Below are 23,359 nucleotides of genomic sequence, written 5' to 3'. Positions count from 1 at the left end.
ATAAGTGGTTGCAGATGACAAACTGAGGAACAAACCGGTCACTGTAGAAAGACAACACATCAGAAAAACCACACCACGTCGTAAAAAAGGTATGAATTCATAATTTATGTGTTTTTTCAAATACCTGTAATTACGATTTAAAAACTAATAGCTGTATGCATACAAACAGCAAAGAACACTCTTCATCTTTAACAGATGAAAAATAAAAGCCCACTGAAGATGCTGCAACTGCAATGAAGCATGTTTCGGTTAAAAAACAAAGCTGTGTTTTACTAAAGGCGGACCCTATCCAAAACATACGTATTGTCAAAGCAAACACGGAAGAAAAGAGCTTCAGCCCCTAGAATCTAGATGATTATTTCTCGATTTATTTGCTTGGCAGAGAGTTTCTCAAGACGTCTTCCGATCCGTTAATGTAGATGTATAGTGCAGTTTCGTGAGGCGTCACGATATGAGATTCCCTTGTCTCAATATTCACAAAAGGGACCGATGGCCCTAGCAGTCTGGTCCCTTCAATCCCACAAACCAACCAATATTCACAAACACATAAAGCATCTTTTTACTTTGATAACAATATTTAGATATTTGTGGCAGTTACGTATGGAAAGTAACTTCGACGTACTCCGATTGTCATCATGTCTCTTACCAATGTAATTTCATAGTTCAGCCATTAGTACAATAGACAACACGTAACACTCGTAGTTCACTGCTGGCAACGTGTGCACTGCCCTAAGCTCGCTTGAGAGATATTCCTACTGCTCCGTCTGTATCATTTCGTTACTTCTTCATATACGACTTAAACACTCTAACTTTCCTCATGGGGCAGTTTTTTCGCTATTAATTCAGAATTTTCGCAGCAAATTTTCATCTTTAGCACTTACAAGAGCTAGAATTGACAACAATAAAGATGACTAAAATACATTGCACACGAGAACCGACAGTGTTACAAAGAGGTACTAGATCTCCTCAAATACTTAAAAACACAGGTTCTCGCACTTTTTCTAGAAAACGATATAAGCTACTAGGGGCATCCGTACTAGTTCAGATTAAAGGAAGACATCGAAGCAATTCAGAGGCGTCCTGCGAGATTTGTTACTGGTAGGTTCGAATAACACGCAAGTGTTATGGAGATGCTTCGGGAACTCGAATGGGAATCCCTGGAGGGAAGGCGACGTTCTTTTCGAGGAACACTACTGAGAAAATTTAGAGAACCGGCATTTGAAGCTGACTGCAGAAGGATTCTCTTGCCTTCAACATACTTTAGATAAAATACGAGAAATTAGGGCTCATACGGAGGCACATACACAGTCGTTTTTCCATCCTTCTATTTGTGAATGGAACAGGAAAGGAAATGACTGGTAGTGGCACCCGGTACTCTTCGCCACGCGCAGTAAGCTGGGTTGTGGGGTATCGATGTAGATGTTGCAAAAAGAGAATGTACATATACTGTCGAAAGTTTCACTGCAGTTTATGAGTGTCATGATGAAACTTATTCTAAATACTATAATACTTTACAACTTGTGTGTGTGTGTGTGTGTGTGTGTGTGTGTGTGTGTGTGTGTGTGTGAAATGTTATGGGACTTAACTGCTAAGGTCATCAGTCCCTACGCTTACACACTACTTAACCTAAATTATCCTAAGGACAAACACACACACCCATGCCCGAGGGAGAACTCGAACCTCCGCCGGGACCATACTTTGCTACTATTTGTAGCGACTAGTAACGGTTATTATATTTCACCATATGTAGTAATTCGATAATTCATAACATATTTCTCAATCCATGACATCAAGAGCTTACAATGAGTATCATGAGAAGATGTGATACAAGAAGCATCCACTTCAACTTCACACCGAAGTTTATAATGCCTGTTTAAATGAAGTGAATGTTGTTGTTAAAATGTAGTATAAAATATGTAACTGCTTCACAACATCGATCGCACACAGGGGATGGAGAATACTGGATTTGACTCTCGTCTTGGCACAGAATGATAAGCATGCCAGTTAGGCATTAGCAAGTCTCAACTTGCCGATCATGGATTTCGCAAGCTTCAACATGTCTTGAGAAAATCGCACATGCAGTTTGTAGAGTCAGTGATACATAACATGTTTGGAGATTTTAAAAGTATTGGCTCACTGACTAAGTACTTTTATTTGTAGGAAAAAGTCGGCAGTTCATGTTTCAATTGGGAAACATTCTATTCCATCGAATCGTCATGTAGTTTCTATTGTATGACACCGGAAGATGAAGTTAATATCTTAGTATAGGACCACTCGTATAATGCACAAAGCAAAAGGCATATAACAGTCTTCTGTTAATAGCTTAACCAGCGATGAATATGGTCATTCTGGATTCAGAAGTGTGAAAGACTGTATAGTACATGAGTCAATTCAAGCAACCTCTTGTTTTCATTATTAGACTCCAAAAACTTGCTTTATCTGCAAAAGACGATATACGTTCGATACTTCCTCATAGTAGTGGCCCCAAGCCACTGTGTTTATACTATCTGCAAAATGACGTCGATTGATGTTATTGTGAGGCTGAGTGAATCATATTCCAGACCACAGATCTCTACGAAAATTCGAGCAAAATAAATTTGTATTATTTCTCAAAGTACGAGGTGCATTCAAGTTCTAAGGCCTCCGATTTTTTTTCTCCAGACTGGAAAGAGATAGAAACATGCGCATTGTTTTAAAATGAGGCCGCGTTCATTGTCAATACGTCCCACAGATGGCAGCACCGTACGGCAGATGGAATTTTACCGCCAGCGGCGACAATGAGAACTGTTTTAAATACTTAAAATGGCGAAGTTTTCCTTACTTGAACAGCATGCAATCATTCGTTTTCTGAATTTGCGTGGTGTGAAACCAATTGAAATTCATCGACAGTTGAAGGAGACATGTGGTGATGGAGTTATGGATGTATCGAAAGTGCGTTCGTGGGTGCGACACTTTAATGAAGGCAGAACATTGTGTGACAACAAACCGAAACAACCTCGGGCTCGCACAAGCCGGTCTGACAACATGATCGAGAAAGTGGAGAGAATTGTTTTGGGGGATCGCCGAATGACTGTTGAACAGATCGCCTCCAGAGTTGGCATTTCTGTGGGTTCTGTGCACACAATCCTGCATGACGACCTGAAAATACGAAAAGTGTCATCCAGGTGGGTGCCACGAATGCTGACAGACGACCACATGGATGCCTGTGTGGCAATTTGCCAAGCAATGTTGACGCGCAGCGACGGCATGAATGGGACTTTCTTTTCGTCGGTTGTGACAATAGATGAGACGTGGATGCCATTTTTCAATCCAGAAACAAAGCGCCAGTCAGCTCAATGGAAGCACACAGATTCACCGCCACCAAAAAAATTTCGGGTAACCGCCAGTACTGAAAAAATGGTGTCCATGTTCTGGGACAGCGAGGGCGTAATCCTTACCCATTGCGTTCCAAAGGGTACTACGGTAACAGGTGCATCCTACGAAAATGCTTTGAAGAACAAATTCCTTCCTGCACTGCAACAAAAACGTCCGGGAAGGGCTGCGCGTGTGCTGTTTCACCAAGACAACACACCCGCACATCGAGCTAACATTACGCAACAGTTTCTTCATGATAACAACTTCGAAGTGATTCCTCATGCTCCCTATTCACCTGACCTGGCTCCTAGTGACTTTTGGCTTTTTCCAACAATGAAAGACACTCTCCATGGCCGCACATTCACCAGCCGTGCTGCTATTGCCTCAGCGATTTTCCAATGGTCAAAACAGACTTCTAAAGAAGCCTTCGCCGCTGCCATGGAATCATGGCGTCAGCGTTGTGAAAAATGTGTACGTCTGCAGGGCGATTACGTCGAGAAGTAACGCCAGTTTCATCGATTTCGGGTGAGTAGTTAATTAGAAAAAAAATCGGAGGCCTTAGAACTTGAATGCACCTCGTATGTAAGATTTATAACACTTTGCGAAAAATATCAACCTTCAAATTAAATATTTCGACATCTTAACTGTCTGCATTACTTATTAAAATGCACAACTGACCAAAACTTTTAGGTTAAGAAGCAATTTTGAACAATGAGAGTTGGGTTGCTGTACCATACTTTGCAAGCACAATGGACTTCAGTTTAAATATTTTAACAAGTAAGTTGTCTGTACGACTTATTAAAATACAGCTCGCTTACTGACAACATTAAATTCATCTAACCACTACTAAAGATCTAACTTACTGCCTAAAGTACGCTGAGAGTTAACACAATAAACAATGACAACAACATATAAAGCTGTTCATCATATATCGAAGAATACATAACTACATGATCAGAATGCCTACCACCAGTGCCGGCCGCGGTGGTCATGCGGTTCTAGACGCTGCAGTCCGGAACCGCGGGACTGCTACGGTCGCAGGTTCGAATCCTGCCTCGGGCACGGATGTGTGTGATGTCCTTAGGTTAGTTAGGTTTAAGTAGTTCTAAGTTCTAGGGGATTGGTGACCACATATGTTAAGTCCCATAGTGCTCAGAGCCATTTGAACCATTTGAACCAGCCTACCACCAGCACAGTTCAAAAAGTTATCATCTACTGCTGTTACGCAGTGGAAAACTATATTCCTTCTGTTATATACAAGGTGTCCCAAGAGGAATGGCCAGTATTCAGGGATATGACAGGAACGTTCATCTGAAGCAAAAAACTTCGAATGGTTTCGAGGGTAGACCATATTTAATGTACATTTGTTTTTGGGCTAGAGGCGCGCACGTACGTGCTTAACACAGACAACCTCTTTGACGATTTATTCGAGCCCAACTTACCTCTTTGCTTTCAACTTCTTTGCTTGGGATGTCTTTGTGCCATTACACTAGCCCATTAAACGTGCTGTTGTCCGTGGTGCGTCGTGAGTGAAGTATTGCGAGGGACTGGGAATGTATCAGAGAGAAGCATCGCTTAATTGTGTTTGTACACGCACTGTCTAAGCTGCCATACATCTGCGGTAATGAGGAATATGCAGATGTGATGTATGTTTAAGGCTTCTGTAGCGGTCGTGCTCCTGCTGCTGTCGGCACCTTCCGGCAAGTCGAATTCCTGATCGTAGATTGTTTACCAGAGTTTTCAGCACATTGCGTGAAACGGGCATTCTCAAAAATGGTTCAAATGGCTCTTAGCACTATGGGACTCAACATCTATGGTCATCAGTCCCCTAGAACTTAGAACTACTTAAACTTAACTAACCTAAGGACATCACACACATCCATGCCCGAGGCAGGATTCGAACCTGCGACCGCAGCAGTCGCGCGGTTCCGGACTGCGCGCCTAGAACCGCGAGACCACCGCGGCCGGCAAACGGGCATTCTCCCAAAATCCAATTTTTCTTCTGAACACGTAGTTCCACAACCCGTGCAGGGACAGCAACAAGTTGTTTAAATGGTACAGCGTAGTCCGAGTACCAGCACACGGAAAGTTTCTGTATGTATCAGTTGTTGTTGTTTGGTTTGTGGGGCGCTCAACTGCGCGTTTATCAGCGCCCGTACGAATTCCCAACCTTTACTCAGTCCAAACTCGCCACATTCATGAATGATGACGAAATGATGAGGACAACACAAACACCTAGTCATCTCGAGGAAGGTGAAAATCCCTGACCCCGCCGGGAATCGAACCCGGGACCCCGTGCTCGAAACGCGAGAACGCGACCGCGAGACCACGAGCTGCGGACTGTATGTATCTGTGTCCCACGGACATGTGTACGTCAAACATTGCATGTTTAAAGCATGTACCCACTTCACATACGGCGTGTCTACAATCTTTACACTGGGGACAATGGCACACGACTTTAATTTTGTCGCTGGTAAATTGACAATCAGCGTGTGCTGATAAAGTCACGTTTACACGGAATGGAACCAACAGCAGCCAATACCGTCACTGCGAGATAGCGATGGAAATGTTACCGATGATGGTGCCACTAAAGTGGAGTTACTAAATACAGTTTTCCGTTATTCCTTCACGAAAGAAGACGAAGTAAATAATCCAGAATTCGAAACCAGAACATCTGTTAGCATGAGTGACATAAAAATAGATAGCGCCTTTCTTAGCAATCATATACAACCGCTCACTTGACGAAAGGTCTGTTCCTAAAGACTGGAAAGTAGCACAGGTCACACCAATATTCAAGAAAGGAAATAGGAGTAACCCATTGAATTACAGACCCATATCACTGCCCTCAATTTGCAGTAGGATTTTGGAGTATATACTGTACTCGAACATTATGAATCACACTGAAGAACGCCGGCCGCGGTGGCCGAGCGGTTCTAGGCGCTTCAGTCCGGAACCGCGCGACTACTACGGTCGCAGGTTCGAATCCTGCCTCGGGCATGGATGTGTGTGATGTCCTTAGGTTAGTTAAGTTTAAGTAGTTCTAAGCTCTAGGGGACTGATGACCTCAGCTGTTAAGTCCCATAGTACTCAGAGCCACACTGAAGAAAATGACTTATTGATACATAACCAACACGGATTCAGAAAATATCGTTCTTGTGCAACACAGCTCTTTACTTCCATGATGTAATGAGTGCTGTCGACAAGGGATCTCAGATCGATTCCATATTCCTAGATGTACAGAAGGCTTTTGATACCGTTCCTCACAGGCGACTATTAATCAAATTGCGTGCATATGGAGTATCGTCTCAGTTGTGTGACTGGATTCGTGATTTCCTGTCAGAGAGGTCACAGTTCGTAGTGATAGACAGCAAATCATCGAGTAGAACAGAAGTGATGTCTGGCGTTCCGCAAGGTAGTGTCATAGGCCCTCTGCTGTTTCTGATTTACATAAATGATCTAGGTGATAATCTAAGGAGCCCTCTTAGAATGTTTGCAGATGACACTGTAATATACCGTCCAGTAAAAACATCAGACGATCAATTCCAATTACTAAATGATCTAGAGAGAATTTCTGTATGGTGCGAAAAATAGCAACTGGCACTAAACAAAGAAAAGTGCGAGGTCATCCACATGGGTACTAAAAGAAATCTGATACATTTTGGGTATATGATAAATCGCACAAATCTAAGGGCTGTCTATTTGGTTAAATAAATAGGAATTACAATTACGAGCAACTTAAATTGGTAAGACCACATAGATAATATTGTGGGGAAGGCGAAACAAAGACTGCGCTTTGCTGGCAGAACACTTAGAAGATACGACAAACCCACTAAAGAGACAGCCTACATTACACTTGCCCTCCTCTGCTGGAATATTGCTGCGCAGTGTGGGATCCTTACCAGGTAGGACTGACGGATGACATCGAAAAAGTGCAAAGAAGGGCAGCTCGTTTCGTGTTATAGCGCAATAGGGGTGAGAGTGTCACTGATATGATACGCGAGTTGGGGTGGCAGTCACCGAAACAAAGATCTATTTACGAAATTTCAATCACCAACTTTCTCTTCCGAATGCGAAAATATTTTGTTGACGCCCACCTACGTAGGGAGGAATGATCATCATAATAAAATAAGAGAAATCAGAGCTCGTACGGAAAGATTTAGGTGTTCCTTTTTCCCACGCGCCATTCGAGAGTGGAATGGTAGAGAAGTAGTACGAAAATGGTTCGATGAACCCTCTTCCAGGCACTTAAGTGTGAATTACAGAGTAACCATGTAGATGTAGACATAATAATCGTCGATGATCGTAGGAAAATCCACGCGCTACGGCGGAAACCAATTTCCAAATTGGTTTTTCGATCAGTGATTGGTGCTGCATGATCGGTAACATGTTGATAGGTCTATTCATTTTAGAATAGCGAATGGCGGGACTGAATTACTGGCATTTTTTGGAAAATTCGTTTGTCGAAGACGTCGAGAACGTTCCTATGGGCATGCGGACTGCAAGGTATTTCCAGTACTACATATTTTACCACACGTGTGAGGGAATATATCAGCTACACTTACCCTAATCGCTGGATTGATCGTGGTAGTACAATTAATTGGCCACCGAGATCGCCAGACCTTGCGCCATTAGACTTCTGATAATTGGGTCGGATGAAGTCGAGGCGTACAAACGAAAGGTGAAGACAAGAGAGGAGCTGCTCGGTCGCACCGTGGACGCTGCTGCCCTCATTAGGGAACGAGCAGAGGCGCTCAGAGAAGCAACACAATATGTTCTGCCGAGAGAGCACAAATGCACTGAAGTTGAATGGCGGATATTCGTACATTTATTGTGAACCATGCAACAGCCGTATTGTGACATGTACGATAATGCTCAGAGGTGAATGTGTTAGTTCTGTCATCTCGTTTTCTCTGTAGAGCTGTACCCTCAGAACAAGGAGAGGATGTTGTTTGGTGGCCTGTAGCCTCTTTCTATAATACAAAACTCCACGCAATTATTAACTGGGTTCTTTATTTATAAGACTAGAAATCTACTTAAATTTAGCTAGTTGTTGTGTGGTACAAGCTCTCTGTATATTCCACGTTAGCCTCACTGCTGTCGAAGTAGAAGACCGCTGTGTTCACTACAAGGTTGTTATGTGCTGCCTGTCTCTGCGCTAGAGGCTAAGACTGTGACTCCCTCTCGATGACATGCCGGAATTCACTAGATGTGACAAATTCGAAGTAACTGAACTAAGTGGCCGTCCGCTCTGCGGCGGCTATCTAAATACTGGTGGCCGAGGGGGCAGTGGCGGTGCGTTTCCAGCGAGGCCTCGATCTTCATGTAACCTCTATGCTGTACGCCTGTACGGTGTGCCGGCACCGGCTTACGCCAGCACAGTTACAAATAAGCATTTTTCAATTTATACTTTGTAACACGCCCTTTGTAATATTTGATAATTGTTGTACATGTATAAACCAGACACTATGTTCAATAACACAGAAAATAAATAATAATGAATATTAAATGCATTCTGTCTCGGAAGCCATTTAGAATAGGGCATATGTCCATATGAAGCTTTTTTATTTCAAATGCTCGTTCCCGTCATATCCGTGAATATTGACAGTTCCTCCCGGGACACCCTGTATTTTGTAACGGGTTTCCTCATTAAAGTAAGCATTGAAGCCTTTCATTCCCCGTGGACTCTACAGGGTCTATCTGAAATGAATGAGAGATGTGGTAGAATGAGTCATACAAGCATATTCCACACAGCGAGCCCTGTCCGCGTACGTCAGTAGGCGTCGTTGAAGAGCGTCACGCGCCTCACCAGGGCAGGCACGCCACATGCCATCCGAGCCGTCACGGTAGCAGATCTGCAGTGCAACGTTTTCAATGTACTTACGGCATCGAGGTAGATGAGAAGTCGGGGTGAAGTTTTACAATCCTTATTTGAAAACAGTTACAAAAAGTGCTCGACATTACGCCCTCCTGCTCGAATGCACGCCGTACGACGACGCTGGAGTGACTGTCGCACTCTTTCAAACATTCCTGGCAAAGTTGAAGTTGCCATAAAACGTACTGTCAGCTTTTCATCAGTGTCAATGGGTGTTTCGTAGGCAACAGATTTCAGGTGGCTCCAGAAAAAAAATCAATAGGCGTCAAGTCGGGAGAACGTGCAGGCCGCACCACAGCGCCCTAACCGGTCCTTATCAAACGTCTCATCCAAGTGCATTCGTGTCGGTTCCGTGTCGCACGTCGTTGGAATATGTTCCAACAACTCTGGCAGAGATTCTCGTAAAAAGATTAAGTATCTGTTATCGTTCAGACACCGGAGGAACGTGTATGGACCGACCATTTACCAAACCGATCCAAATCTTCACAGTGAAGCGATCTCGGTGACCACGAACAAACGCGTCGTGTGGATTTTCCCGTGCCCACGCGTGTCGATTGTGACTGTTGAACATACCCCCTCGTGTAAAGGATTCCATACACCTTTCCAAAAAGCACTGACAGAATTCAGTTCGACGTGAAAAATCGCCTGGGTTGAGGCCGTGAACCTTCTGAGGGCTCATAGGGTGCAAATCATCTTCGTGCTACACACGCCAAATTGTGGAATGGCTTACACCCATTTCCCGTACAACACACGGCGACCTTGTCGAAGGTGCGTTTTCCAGCAGTACTAACGCTCCTCTTCACACCCTGGTGTACGCACTGTGCGTTGACGATCGTGTCCGTCAGGCATTCGCACCTGTAACACAAAATAAATACACCCGGTTTCGAAGTACACCTTAAATGCACATGTGCCATTGCGAGAACGTGCCCGTGGAAAACGTACCTCGAGTGAACCTCTCTCGCGTACGGACCTTTGAATGGCAGTAAATGCGCGTGGGTCTGGCACTTGACGATTTGGAAGCCGCCGAACGTGTCCCTGTTTCGTGGAACCAGACTCCGCTGTGGCATTGGTGCTGCCCTCTGCGCAACACCTATCAAATAGGCATTCGCACAGCCAAAAGCAACGTTTTCACGTTCCAGTAAGAGGCGGAAAATCCGTAGTGTTGTCCAGCCCGGAATATCCGCAACTACACTGAAGAGCAAAAAATACTGGTACACTTGCCTAATATTGTGTAGGGCTCCCGGAAGCACGTAGAAGTGTCGCAACATGGACTCGACTAATGTCTGAAGTAGTGCTGGAGGGAACTGTCACCATGAATCCTCCAGGGCTGTCCATAAATCCGTAGGGCTACGAGGGGTCGGATCTCTTCTGAACAGCACGCTACAAGGCATCCCAGATACGCTCAATAATGTTCATGTATGGGGAGTTTGGTGGCCAGAGGAAGTTTTTAAACTCAGAAGAGTGTTCCTTGAGCCACTCTGTAGCAATTCTGGACGAGTGGGCTGTCACATTGCCCTCCTGGAATTGCCCACGTCCATCGGAACGCACATTGGGCATGAAAGGATGCTAGTGATCCGACAGAATGCTCACGACGTATGTGTCACCTGTTAGAGTCGTATCTAAACGTATCAGGGGTCCCATATCACTCCAACTGCACACGTCCCACACCATTACAGAACCGCCGTCAGTTTGAACAGTCCCCTGCTGACATGCAGGGTCCATGGATTCATGAGATTGTCTCCATACCTGTACACGTCCATCCGCTCGATACAATTTGAAACGAGACTCCTCCGACCAGTCAACATGTTTCCAGTCATCAATCGTCTAATGTCGGTGTTGACGAGCCCAGGCGAGGCGTAAAGCTGTGTGTCGTGCAGTCATCAAGGGTACACGAGTGGGAGTTCGGATTCGGAAGCCCATATCGATGGTGTTTCGTTGAATGGTTCGCACGCTGACACTTGTTGATGGCTCAGCATTGAAATCTACAGCAATGAGGAAGGGGTGAACTTCCGTCACGTTGTACATTCGTGAAATAGTCGCACGGGAAAATCCCCACTTCATCGGTACCCCGGAGACGCTGTGTGCCATCGCTCATGCGCCGACTATAACACCATGTTCAAACTCACTTAAATCTTGATAACCTCCCATAACAGCGGCAATAACCGATCTAACAACTGCGCTAGACACTTGTTGTCTAATATAGGCTTTGCCGAGGTCATAAAACTTCAACCCAGCGTCTCTTTTACCTTGATGTCACGAACACATTGAAGTCGTTTCCCTAAAGACCTGCTCCCATGACCGTTCGGATGGCATGTTGTGGGTCTATGCGGACGTAGGTCGCTATGTGAAATATGCTTTTAATGACCCACTCTACTAGCCGTCTCAGTTTCTACATTCATTTCAGATACACTCTGTATATTACACTATTGTTGCCTCATTAAAGGAGGGTGAGAGGGAGAGAAGAAATTTACTGTGTTACTAAAATCAGAGACATGATCATGAGGGAGAAGTGGAAATATTGTATGTAATTATTTTTGATATTATGTGGACACATATGTAATGAAATTAATGACAAAAAGGTAAAGTAGACGAGACAGATCTAAAAAATATCTCACCACTCTTCGTACTATTAGGTGGAGAGAATTATAGTCAATAGAGAAGTATGATTAATAGGAAGAATGATGCACTGTGGAGAGTGCTCAGTGGGGAATGATGGTGAATGCAGAGGCACTTGCACCCAGGAAAGTACGTGCTAGGGACGAGAAAAATCGACCGGTTAAAACCGATACCAGTATTTTCGTTCAGAATAACCGGTATGTTTCGGTATTTGTTTGGTCACAGTTATAACAAATGTTTTTTTTTATTTTTTACTAATAACTAAGAAAAAACTGAAATATCAATCAACCATACCAGCAGCATTTTTAAATTGAGCTTTTTTTTTAAAAAAAAAAAAGAGTAATTTTTAGTCGTAAAATTTGCAATGGTTTGAAATGTTGCATTATTACATAAAATGGAGAAAGGTGATTAGTGCTATTTTAATAACAACGCCAACAGAAAAGAGCGACGAACATATGCAATAAGAATCGTTACAGCATTGCTGAGACAATAATGTTCTGTTTCGGTTATGGCACGCGTGCACGTGCAGCTGGTAAGACTTGGCCCCACCTCTTGTCTACGGTAGTTTCTCGCTGTCGTCTCCGGACATCCGTTGTATTGCAGAATTGCATCGACCCTACTCAGGAAACACTTCCGTGAAGTGACGTAGCAATGAAGTACAATGCTTCTTCTGCTTTAAAAAATTAGAGATTTGTCTGCCATTCCTACGAATTAATAAATTCAAAACTTAACAACAGTTCTCCATAGTATACTGTCATGTAGAAGAAGGTGTAATTAGGTGAATGACGAACACTAACTTCACGTAACGAAGGTTTATTTACCACTTGCACATACGAGACCGCGTAGCGAACTGTCTCCGACCAGAACACATACGGTATATATACAGTTACAGAACATTCCAGTCCAATGATTCTTGACACTTGTGGATACTTTTAGAATATACTCGAACCTTATATAGAAATTAAAATTCTACAGTTGAGATGAGTTTTGAATTCACGACCCTCCACGCAACAGTCTAGTATCATAACCACCACACCACGGTGACTGTGCTACTCAGCCTCTTCTGTGACATTGCTCCCTCCTTAAGAGAACAGCATCTCGGTGTTGCGTCTTAGTCCGGGAGCGAGTCATCGGTCCTGCATACTCCGACTCCCGACGACTGATGTCCGCCCTGGCGGTTATCTTCTTAGAACTTCCTTTGCCGCTACGCTCTTCGTCACCTTTCCGCTTGTTGCCTGTCGCTGGAGCTTCGAATTTACCCTGGGTTGCAGGATCCTTATAGGGCTTCATTCGAAGGACGTGGACCGTATCTCTGCCCTTTCGTAGTCTTGTGTCGGGGTCGAAATCTTCAACTTCATAAGTAACATCAGACAACTGTCTTACAAACCTTATAACGTCCAAAGTAGCGCCTAAGGAGCTTCTCAGCGAGACCAGACTTCCGAAACAGGAGTGAAGATCTAGACGAGGTCACCAGACTGGTAGACACCAGGCGGTGCCTCGCGTCTTACCTTCGCCGATCGTTTTCTTGAGCCTGCAGCGTGCGGGAGTCGAGCTAACTGCCGGGCTTCCTCAGCTCTGGTTAACACCTGGCCGACGTAGTCGTCGTCCACGTCATCAGGTTGTAACGGAAACAAAGCGTCCATCGTCGTAGTCGCCTCACGCCCATGCACCAGCAAGAATGGCGTAAATCCTGTGGTGTCTTGTTTGGCGGTGTTGTAGGCAAACGTCACGAAAGGTAGCACATCATCCCAGTTGCTCTGCTCAACATTGACGAACATTGATAGCATGTCGGCCACGGTCTTATTAAGGTGTTTAGTAAGCCCGTTGATTTGCTGATGATAGGCAGTCGTCATGTGATGAGTAATGTTGCACCGGCGGTTTATCTCTGTCACAAGATTCGACTGAAAAACTTTCCCTCGATCCGTAATTAACGACCTTGGGGTACCGTGTTTTAATACAATGTCTTCCACGATGAATTTTGCTACCCCGAATGCTTCGGCTGTTTTCACGGATTTTGTAATGGCATAGCGTTTCAGATAATCAGTGCAGACAATAATCCATCTATTGCCACTAGCAGATGTTGGAAATCGTCCGAGGAGGTCAATCCCAACACGCTGGAAAGGCGTTTCGGCTGGTGGAATTATTACGAGGCGGCCAGGTGGTTCTGAGGAACTGCCTTTGTCCTCTGGCACTCTCGACAGTGCGACACATAGTGACTGACACTCCTAAATAAACTTGGCCAAAAAATCTCTTGTGGATCATATCGTATGTCTTAATAAATCCTAAATGTCCAGCCTCAGTTGTGTCATGGAATTTCTGTAGAACATCTAAGCGCATGTGTTCAGGAATCACTGGTAGCCACCTCTTTCCAAACGGATCAAAGTTTTTCTTGCAAAGTAATCCATTAACTACCTTAACTTGTCCTTTCACATCCTCTGGCCGATTTAAGGCAAGTATCATTTCAGATATCTCGGCGTCCTTCTTCTGCTCAGCAGAGAGATCCTGGAGTGCAGTCAGACAGTCACTATCTTCATCATAGTCTTGATGATCTTGCACAGGGTTTCTTGACAGACAGTCGGCATCTTGGTGTTTTCTCCCACTTTTGTACACTATGGTAATGTCATACACTTGAAGACGTAGTGCCCACCTGGCGAGTCGTCCTGTATGATCCTTAAGACCTGTCAACCAACAAAGTGAATGATGGTCTGTAACAACTGTGAATGGCCTTCCATAGAGATACTGTCGAAATCTGCACATGGCCCAGATCACAGCAAGACATTTTCTTTCTGTAGTTAAGTACTTTTTCTCGGCTTTTGTAAGTGTCCTAGAAACATAGGCTATAACCTTCACTTTTCCATCCTAAACCTGCACCAGAACAGCACCGATCCCATACCCACTGGCATCTGTTTGTATTTCTGTAGGTGCTCTCTCATCATACAGACTAAGTACAGTGTCAGTCGTCAGAGCTTTTCGCAGCATATCGAAAGAATCTTGTTGAGCACCACCGCAGATAAATTTAGCATTGGCTTTTAACAACTCTTGGAGTCGCCTGGCTTTGATACAAAAGTCTTTGATAAAAAAAAAAAAGTAATAAGAACATAATCCGAGGAAGCTTCTCACATCTCTAATGCTCTTAGGAATAGGAAATTCCGTTATAGATCTCACCTTTTCTGGGTCTGGCCGCACACCTTCGTTTGACACAAGGTGTCCAAGTATTTTGATTTCTTTTGCTCCAAAGAGACACTTACTTGGATTACGTTTTAGTCCGCCTTGTTGGAGACACTTAAGAACGCCCCTCAGTCTTTTTACGTGTTCATCAAATGTCTCTGAGAACACTATAATGTCATCTAAATAACAAAGACACATCGTCCACTTCTGGTTACTTAGAAGATTACCCATCATCAGCGTTGCTGGTGCATTACACAAACCGAATGGCATTACCTTAAACTCATACAGGCCCTCAGGGGTGATGAATGCAGTTTTCTCAAGATCAGCCTCATCTACTTCGATTTGCCAGTATCCCGAGTGCGTGTCCATGGTCGAGAAAAACTTAGCCCCCTTCAGACAATCTAGTGTACCGTCAATTCGTGGAAGATGGTAAACGTCCTTTTTAGTTATCTTATTAAGCCTCCTGTAATCAACACAAAAGCGCCAGCTGCCATCCTTCTTCCTGACGAGAACCACTGGTGACGACCATGGGCTCTGCGAAGGCTGAATGATGTCATTCTTCATCATTTTCTCTACCTCGTCGCGAATTGTTCAACGTTCCGCTGCTGACACACGGTGTGCTCTCTGGCTTATTCGTCGATGGTCTCCAGTGCTAATCCGTTGCCTCACCGTCGATTTGTCTAATTTGCTCTTCACCTGTGGATTGAAGCATTCAGAGAACTCTTGAAGAATGGCAAGTAGCTTCTTCTGTTGTCCCTTAGTGAGATCTGGAGATAGTCGAGGTAGAAGATCTTGTCTCGTAGTGGTAGCGCCAATTTCGCCCACAGACTCGGCATGGGAGGTTTCTATGATGCTCTGCTGTTCGGCAATTAATGGCTCAGCGTTTGCTACCCAAATGCGTCTTGGAAGAATCTGCGGTTCTCGGTGACAGTTAACTATCCACAATTCACCGAATCCGTTCTTAAACGAGACGACAGGGGCTGGGATGACCAAATTATTCTTCAGTGGTACGCTTCTCTTACATTCCACTACAATATCCATGGGTTGATGCATGGCATGACACATGACAGTTACCTTTCTAGCGCTGACTGCAGGAATGATCACTTCATCCAGTACACATAGTCTCCACACACACGGATGCGCATCTTCCTGTCCACAGTATCTCATCTCGTCTAGCATAATCTTCGAGCGACCACAGACTATAATTGCCTGAGAAGCTTTCAAAAAGTCCCATCCGGGAATGACGTCATGACTACACTGTTCTAAGACGATGAATTTTAAGGGCTGTGTATGGCCACTTATACCCACACGAATGACACACCTCCTTGTATGTTTTACATATTACCCATTAGCCACCTTCAGCAGAGACGAATACGGTTTTCTGTAACTGGCGGCAGTACTTCTCCGAAATGACTGAATGTGATGCTCCAGAGTCCACAAGAGCTTGGGCTGGTCGGCCATCCATGAGGATATCGACGTAGTTTCCTATCATTTTTGTAGTGATCGACGGCGGAGGATTTTTCTCTTCGGCAGCGTCACCTCCATGGAAGGTCGCACCCTTTAGTTTTCCAGATCGCGACTACTAGGTGATCGCCTGTAGCTTCTAAACGGCGATGGAGACCTTGATCGACGTGTCGGGGAGCGTCCTCTCCAGCAGCTAGCTTGCTGCGATGGTGACCTACGTCATCCTGCACCCACATCTTCTTGTTCACCTTCGTCGTCCCGGAGTTGGCGTCGGCTAAGATAGGTCTGCTGTCTTCTGACGCGGGCGTCATCAAATATCCACCGCCTTTCTCGACAAAGCGGACCACATGTCCCGTTCGTCCGCAGGTTGGTTATCCTGGGTCCTCCAGACGTCAGTCTTCCTTGGTGCCCAAACAGGTTCCTCATGAGGCATTGCAGGAACGTAAATTCGCCTGGGTCTCGACTTCTTCACCGTTTTAAAGGAAATGAAGGACGAGAGATTGGGTTCCTTGTCTGTTCGACTTCCTTCCTTATGACCTCTTGAAGCGTCTCGGTTTTTTGCTCGCCGTGCTATCCAAGTGCCTTCTGAACGTCTTCTCTCCCTATCTGACGAAAAATACTTATGAAATCAGTTCCTTCCTACATCACAGACATCGATACGACGTTTGAAAGCCGTTCAAACTTCTTTCGTGTAATTCTTTTTTGATGCGTTGTCTCGATATACTGGCACCATTTTATGAAGTCGTCTGCTGTCGAAACCTCCTTCAGAAGTAGGGCTTGATACATGTCCTCAGCAACACCCTTCATGAGATGTGCAACCTTATCTTCCTCCTTCATTCTAGAATCCACTATTCTACGCAGCTCCAAGACGTCTTAAATGCAGGATGCTGTAGTTTCTCCTGAACGCTGAGCCCTGCACTTTAATTTATCTTCAGCCTTGCACTTCTTTTGTTGTGTGTCGCCGAAATACTTGCGCAGTTCCACCTGGAATACCTCCCAGCTTGTGAACTTCTCCTCGTTGTTCTCATGCCATTGTTTGGCAGTGACCTCCAAGTAGAAAAATACGTTAGCCAAACGCACAGTGTCATCCCATTTGATAAATTTGGCTATATACTCATATACCTTCAGCCACTTGTTTGGATCTTGGCCATTGTCACCAGAGAACCCGGAAGGATGTCTCATGTGGTGGCACACAGTTGCTGTCATCGTAACGTCCTCTTCTTCTTCTGTCTCCGATAGATTGCGATCTGTTGAATATGGCTCGAACTCGGGTTTCTCGCCACGTAAACGGCGGCTCTGTCGTGGACTGATGGGAGCCACTGTGTCGTCGATAATGTACGCTATCACAAGTTCCAGTACACAGCGTCTCCACCAGAATAATGTCACGTAGAAGAACGTGTAATTAGATGAATGACGAACACTAACTTCACTTAACGAAGGGTTATTCAGCACTTGCACATACAAGAGTGCGGAGCGAACTGCCCCCGGCCAGAACACAGACGATATATACAGGGTGTTACAAAAAGGTACGGTCAAACTTTCAGGAAAAATTCCTCACACACAAATAAAGAAAAGATGTTATGTGGACATACGTCCGGAAACGCTTAATTTCCATGTTAGAGCTCATTTTAGTTTCGTCAGTATGTACTGTACTTCCTCGATTCACCGCCAGTTGGCCCAATTGAAGGAAGGAAATGTTGACTTCGGTGCTTGTGTTGACATGCGACTCATTGCTCTACAGTACTAGCATCAAGCACATCAGTACGTATCATCAACAGGTTAGTGTTCATCACGAACGTGGTTTTGCAGTCAGTGCAATGTTTACAAATGCAGATGCCCATTTGATGTATGGATTAGCACGGGGTAATAGCCGTGGCGCGGTACGTTTGTATCGAGACAGATTTCCAGAACGAAGGTGTCCCGACAGGAAGACGTTCGAAGCAATTGATCGGCATCTTAGGGAGCACGGAACATTCCAGCCTATGACTCGCGACTGGGGAAGACCTAGAACGACGAGGACACCTGCAATGGACGAGGCAATTCTTCGTGCAGTTGACGATAACCCTAATGTCAGCGTCAGAGAAGTTGCTGCTGTACAAGGTAACGTTGACCACGCCACTGTATGGAGAGTGCTACGGGAGAACCAGTTGTTTCCGTACCATGTACAGCGTGTGCAGGCACTATCAACAGCTGATTGACCTCCACGGGTACACTTCTGCGAATGGTTCATCCAACAATGTGTCAATCCGCATTTCAGTGCAAATGTTCTCTTTACGGATGAGACTTCATTCCAACGTGATCAAATTGAAAATTTTCACAATCAACATGTGTGGGCTGACGAGAATCCACACGCAATTGTGCAATCACGTCATCAACACAGACTTTCTGTGAACGTTTGGGCAGGCATTGTTGTTGATGTCTTGATTGGGCTCCATGTTCTTCCACCTACGCTCAATGGAGCACATTATCATGATTTCATACGGGATACTCTACCTGTGCTGCTAGAACACGTGCCTTTACAAGTACGACACAACATGTGGTTCATGCACGATGGACCACCTGCACATTTCAGTCGAAGTGTTCGTACGCTTCTCAACAACAGATTCGGTGACCGATGGATTGGTAGAGGCGGACCAATTCCATGGCCTCCACGCTCTCCTGACCTCAACCCTCTTGACTTTCATTTATGGGGGCATTTGAAAGCTCTTGTCTACGCAACACCGGTACCAAATGTAGAGACTCTTCGTGCTCGTATTGTGGACGGCTGTGATACAATACGCCATTCTCCACGGCTGCATCAGCGCATCAGGGATTCCATGCGACGGAGGGTGGATGCATGTATCCTCGCTAACGGAGGACATTTTGAACATTTCCTGTAACAAAGTGTTTGAAGTCACGCTGGTACGTTCTGTTGCTGTGTGTTTCCATTCCATGATTAACGTGAGTTGAAGAGAAGTAATAAAATGATCTCTAACATGGAAAGTAAGCGTTTCCGGACACATGTCCACATAACATATTTTCTTTCTTTGTGTGTAAGGAATGTTCCCTGAAAGTTTGGCCGTACCTTTTTGTAACACCCTGTATACAGTTACAGAACATTCCAGTACAATGATTCTTGACATTTGTCGACACTTCTAGAATGTACTCGAACCGAATATAGAAATTAAAATTTTACAGTTGAGGCGAGTTTTGAACTCCCAACCCTCGCTGCAATAGTCTAGTGTCATAACCACTACACCAGGGGCTCCTAACAAAACTTTCTCGAGGACCCCCTCATCGAGCATGATTGGTACCTTGTCATATGACAGTATCAAGTACCTACGAAAGCCAAATTAAGAGTCTTTTTGTACGTTTTCTATTTTTGGTACTTAGAAAAACAGTGACATATTCATTATTGACAAAATATTGAGGTTAAAAGTTTTTCAATTTAGCCACGAAATTTTTGATTATTGCTCAAAATCTTTGTCTTCAAATCTGGGTGTTTAGTATAACAAACTCCTTAAAAAAAAAAAAAATTGAGTATGAACTGAAAATGACAGGAAAAAATTAAAACTGAGTGTATTGGTCTGTCAAGTGTACCACACTTGAGATTGCATTGAGTAGACATGTATGAAAAATAAGAAAACACTAATTCCATACATGGTATTGTTTATTTGAAAAAATACAGTTACAACAGAGTACTCCATCAGTATACAGTTAGTTTTAATTTTCAGTTCTTAATGACATGAGTTCAATCTGACCTTTGAGTCCATTATTTCTGAAATATTAGGTTCCAAGCTTGAAACTTTCACTCTGAAACCCGACCGCATATCGAGCCGATTCCTATATTTGTTTTTCATGAAACACATGCAAGAAAATGCTTGCTCACGCCGATATGTGGTTGCAAATCGGAGGATCTTTTTCATTGCGGTATCTCCTCGTTTCTTGTAGTCCTTGCGTGCTGATGCCCAGAGTCTGTAATTTTGTCGCCGATGAAAATGTTTATCATCGTACCACAGCTGGACAGATCCACAAGCTGATCTTGCTCTTTTTCAATGAGGCCTTGGATTTTGTCTATTTCTTCACAGCTGTAGCGATTTCGAATCCATCTGTCGTCAGGGTCAAGTTCAGGGAAATACTTTCTAAAAGTGGTGGCTAGGCTGCGTAGATGCTCGGCTACATTGACCATGATCTGGTCAGGCAAACTTTCCTCTGATGACTCCAAGAGTTGTTTTAAAGTAGAAAAGTTAGTTAATGACTCGTTTTCTATCCTTGACGCCCAGATCTGACACTTTTTGACCATAGCAATAATCTTATCCTCAACTTTGAACATGTCTACATTTTTCCTTGTAAACTCAAGTTTAACACACTCAAGTGTTCAAACACATCAGCTGAGTACGCAACTGAGCAAAACCAAGAGCAGTTAGTGAGAAAATCTGCGTACTTTGTGTCAAGAAGAAAGACACAAACCTCGTCTCTAAGTTCAAAAAATTTTGACAAGGTCCTACCTCGAGAAAGCCATCTTACTTCCGTATGAATGAGAAGTTGTTCATTCTCACTGCCGATCTCTTCACACTCTAATAAGACGCTAGACGCAGAAGTTAGCGTTCGCTGAAGCTGTGCTCATGCAGGAAGCGGCCAAAACAAAAAATCTGCTATCGCACGAAATATATTTAATATACTTTTTGTTCTAATAGCATCTTGCGGACCCCTCTGCCATAGCTCCTGTTGGAAATCACTGCATTACACCATCGTGCCTATGCTGCTCAGCTTCTTCTGCGACAGTACAACAATAACAGAAAATAGCTGGCCTGCTGCCTGTGTCTTCATAATATGTCTTTACCTGCTTGTAGCCCTTTAAAACGGACAAATTGACACGAAAAAAAGAGCTCTTCAGTGTTACTTTTCACCCTCTAGCAACGACTATTCGTTTTGCCCAAATAGGGGTGTGATCTCTGATTACAACATGATTTCTAACCAGAGTTTAAAAAAATTAAAATCAGTAGGAGAACGCTGGTGATTTTTTGTAGTATGCAACCGCTTATAACTTTTTGAGAGAAACAGCGAATGGTGGACGGGCTAAGTTTCCTTTTATTTGCCTATTTAATGTAATATTTTGATTCTATGTATTTTGAAACTAAGAGCGTCAAAATTTTTCAGTCTTTGTTCAGTTTATATGTTTACAGCAAGAATTGATCGGAATAAAAAACCGAAAATTGGTTGTTTCAGAAACCGGTTATTATGTGCGGTTTTAAGAGTCAAGTTAAACTGGCGTGGAAAAAAATCGGTATGACCGAACGTCGGTTGTTCAGCGATAACCGCCATACCTTGTACCTGCGCACCAGGCAGTGAAAAATTCTTAGCCTAATAAAGAGTGGGCAAAATAAAACTGTCCTGTAAAATACTTATAACAATAATGACCTTTGTTTATGATCAGGAGAACTGTTCACATAGAAAATGCTGGAAATCGTGATGTCGATGCATCAAACTGTTGTTATCACATATCTGTGCATACGCATCTCTTGCATGCTCTGTCTCGAGCACTTTGTTGTGTCATTACGATGATGATGATGATGATAATAATAATAACGATGATGATGATGACGATGACGGTTTATAGGTTAGGGCGCTAAACAAAATGGTAGTCAGCTCCCTGTTTCATTACGTGCCAGAGAGTGAGAGGAGCAGATGTGTATAGTGACCAGTTGGATGAAACGCAAGGTGGTGCTCACAATGAAACGAAGCTTGTTCATTGTAGAGTGTTATGTGAAACACAATTTGGTGGTGAATGTGTGCAGAACAGTCTGCAGAAGGCCTCTAAAAAAGTTTACAGTGAAAAATTTAGTGACAAAACTGTGGGAAGCGGTTTCGGTAAAGAATGAAAACCGCATCTCTCCGAGATGGATTCGAACATCAGAAAACCTTAGTCAGTCGTATTGCAAGTACATTCCAGATCAATTTTATTTTGTGCGCTCTGTATTCCATTGCACACTGTGGATCTTAAGATTAATACCCGAAAACCGACTGTGTGCATTCATTATTTTAAATTTCGTTGTAAATAAAATATTTTATGGAGCATGAAAAATAAATATGTAGTACTTATTCATTGTGATATTGGTCTTGTCTTTTGCTTGTTTATTTCGATATTGGTCTAGTCCTTCCAATATCCCCGAAACCGTAAATTTTACAAAATCAATTTCTCCACACGTAATAACAAAATTCGTTGTTTAGGTGGTAGTAACAGTAGTATCTATCCTGTTATTGCATGCTGTTGAGATATTAGTTTCCTTATTTTGATCTCGTTTCCAGTGACAACATTATTAGAAGTGTAAACGAAGTGACAAAAATTAGAAACTGGAAGGTTAAAGATATTTTTTCATGAACTGGACGGACTCGATATGATATTAGTATTAAACAATGAACTTGGAATTCGTGATGCTGAGCGTAATGATTATCGGGGTTTGGTAAAATTATACAATTGCCACTCTTTAATGGTGTCTCGAGCTCAAGTCTGTCTTCGCCAGGCTTTAATATTTTTTCAGCTACAAATGTCGAAGCACATGCTCTGAGCGCTAGTTTAGTCGCGCTTGAGATGGACACGAGGCTAACATAAGGCGTGACTTCCAATCCATACCACCTTCAGTGATCTAGATGGTAATGGAACGAGAAACAATGAAACTTTTCAAATCGGGAGAGAGACTGGTTCCGGATCAGAGACTCTGTCTGCGGAAACCGAGAGAGATACCACTACTTTGTCAGAATGCCAAGGAAACTGTTATCCTAAGGTCTAACATGCAATAAGAGGAAGGACCTATGAATACTGGATTTTTTCTCGGGAGACGTAGGCAGAATGCAAGGGTTGTTATGTAGAGAAAGGCAAATACACACTCAGCTAAAAAGATATTC

The 23,359-nt window shown here is 43.7% G+C and overlaps 1 protein-coding gene across 1 annotated transcript in view; it reads left to right on the top strand.

The window, feature by feature from the left end:
* The window catches only part of LOC124555822 (outer dynein arm-docking complex subunit 3), a 314,791-nt gene that overhangs the window by 215,606 nt on the left and 75,826 nt on the right, over positions 1–23,359 (top strand). The gene's annotated exons all lie outside the window — the stretch shown is intronic.

This window comes from Schistocerca americana, chromosome X, assembly GCF_021461395.2.
Source record: "Schistocerca americana isolate TAMUIC-IGC-003095 chromosome X, iqSchAmer2.1, whole genome shotgun sequence".
In the NCBI taxonomy this organism is placed as follows: domain Eukaryota; kingdom Metazoa; phylum Arthropoda; class Insecta; order Orthoptera; family Acrididae; genus Schistocerca; species Schistocerca americana.
The sequence above is the reverse complement of the archived record's forward strand: the minus strand, read 5'-3'. Positions and strand labels throughout refer to the sequence as shown.